The following is a 2,312-nucleotide window of genomic DNA, read 5'->3' as shown; positions in this document are numbered from 1 at the left end:
ACGAGAAAACAAAAGGATTACTTTTCCTAAACGTATCTTGGGGGACGGCGAGACGTTGGAAAATAACATTCCTTACTCAACGGATTTGCAGCTCGGTGCGATTTGGGAACACTGGATCGTAGGATACTACTAGTTATATTCATCGTTACCATTGCAAACAAAGAGGTGCAAACGTAGCTATGGCCATCTACCAAAACCCCGAATGAGTTTTACCGAATTGCGCTATCATATGAACGAGGGCGCAAATAGTACAAGAAATACAAAGTATCAAGTGAGGGGCTAGATACGGCGCCGGTGGGAGCGTTACAGATAAAAACGGAGCCAGTGAGCGCAATCCAAAGTGGATATCGTAGACTCTTCCAGCGGGGCGGACATGGGGGTCATTTAGAGGAAAAAAACGCGGCAGTAGGGAACGGAAGTGTTTCAATTGCGATCAGAGCGGGTTTAAGACAGAAAATATTGAGAGGCGCCGGCAAAAATTTTGTAAAAAAAGGAACTATGAGAGCACATGTAGAGGCCGAAAGTGGACGGAGGAAGATACTTACCAAGACCAGGGCGAGAGAACGTCTTAATACGAAAGCTCCGACGGATGGGTAAACGACTGACATGAAGTATCCAACGGTTAGGATCCGGATAGCTCGAATGATTACATCTTTGTGTCAATTAAGAAAAAGGAAGAAGAACTGAGGGTAGCTGGTGCAAGTTTAGCGCTTAAGATTAAGGGGAAATCCATCCAAGTTTGGATCGAGAGCAGATCGTCATTATGAAATTTTACTTTTTACACTTGGAGAACTTAAACGTAGAGCAGGGTGTATAGCTCCAGCCGATAGATCCTGAGGACAATTTATTCAGGGATTAAGAAAACAATTTATTGAAGCTGATAGGGAAGATGACCGCAACACTTCGCTCCAATGGAGGAACGATCCATGCGTCAATTAACGTGATTTGAGGCTGCCGTCCATCAATGATTGGTCCCTATCCTACATAAATTATCGTCTGCCCACGTCTTCATCGGCGATATCTTAGTTAAATCGAAAGGATGCAAAATCGAACACATCGCACTGGTCGAGAAAATTCTGGAAAAAAACATGATAAAGAGATCATGGTCCTGAACTTGTAGAAAAGTAGACTTGCAAAAAAGGAATAAGAATTGATAGGTCATCACATTACAAACTCAGCTGTCACACCCTCAGTAAGGAAAATTGATCCTATCGATAAGCTCAGTCCCAACTAAAATTTTTATGGGGTCGATACACAGGTCTGCATATTTACCTGCCGCCGCTCTGAAGGAAAATTGACATCCCCACGGAACCTCCAACCCTGAAAGACCAGGTTGTAATCGCTTTCATTTCTTTTTGGTATTTGTTTTTCAAATCCAACTCTCTACAAACCATTTTACAATCTATTCTTTCTCTTGTTTTCTCTTTATTGTACCCTGTTTAGTGAATGTCCGTGACGAAGTACAGGCCGAAGTTGCTACCCAAGTGGAGCAGGAAACTAGTAATAGGAACCTCAAGGACCAAGTACGGCAGCGCTAAAGATGTCGGAGCCACGGTTCACTCGTACAGAGGTGCAAAGCTAGCCGACCTTGCCGCTACTGTCTCGCGCTATACCTCGCAGAAACTGAACTGTGTTACTATAGTAGCCGGATTTAATGATAACTCATCTACAGTTTCAGACTTTGCTAATGATTGGAGATTTTTAATAAAATTGATAATTCATAAGTTTGTCCCTAATGTGCTAATTATCCCCAAAACCATCCTCTCTGCAAACAATCACTTCACAAACAGAAAACTTGGTGCTCTAAATAACTCTTTGTTTCGCCTTACTAATACATTTTACAACTCAAAAATCCGAATTATTTCACCTAATCTAAATGTTAGTTTTAGTGCTTATATGTTTTGTAAAGATGGTATTCAATTTTCTTTTTATGGTAATAAAATTTTCAGTTTGTTGCTCACTCAGCTAACTTGTAGATATTCACCATAAATTTACCCTCCTCGCTGCCAAATTATGGCCGATCAAACGCACTGCCATATTTGTAGACGCCACCTCCAAAAAAAAGGCATATGGTGTGTCATTTGCAAAGATTACATCCATGTCTCATGTAGCGAGCAGCAAATTTTATTACGTTGAGTTCTTCTGCATACAATGCACCCCCGAGAACTTTGCAAAAGAGCTAAACTCCACCAACAGACCAGCAAGCACAGCCCCCATCACAACTCAAAAACCAACAAGCACAGCCTAAATCACAACTCAAAAAGAAACATCACCATCAACACCTGAAACAAACATACTGCCAAACGCAAAAC

This window comes from Symsagittifera roscoffensis, chromosome 9, assembly GCF_963678635.1.
Source record: "Symsagittifera roscoffensis chromosome 9, txSymRosc1.1, whole genome shotgun sequence".
In the NCBI taxonomy this organism is placed as follows: domain Eukaryota; kingdom Metazoa; phylum Xenacoelomorpha; order Acoela; family Convolutidae; genus Symsagittifera; species Symsagittifera roscoffensis.
This window is presented reverse-complemented; position numbering follows the sequence as displayed.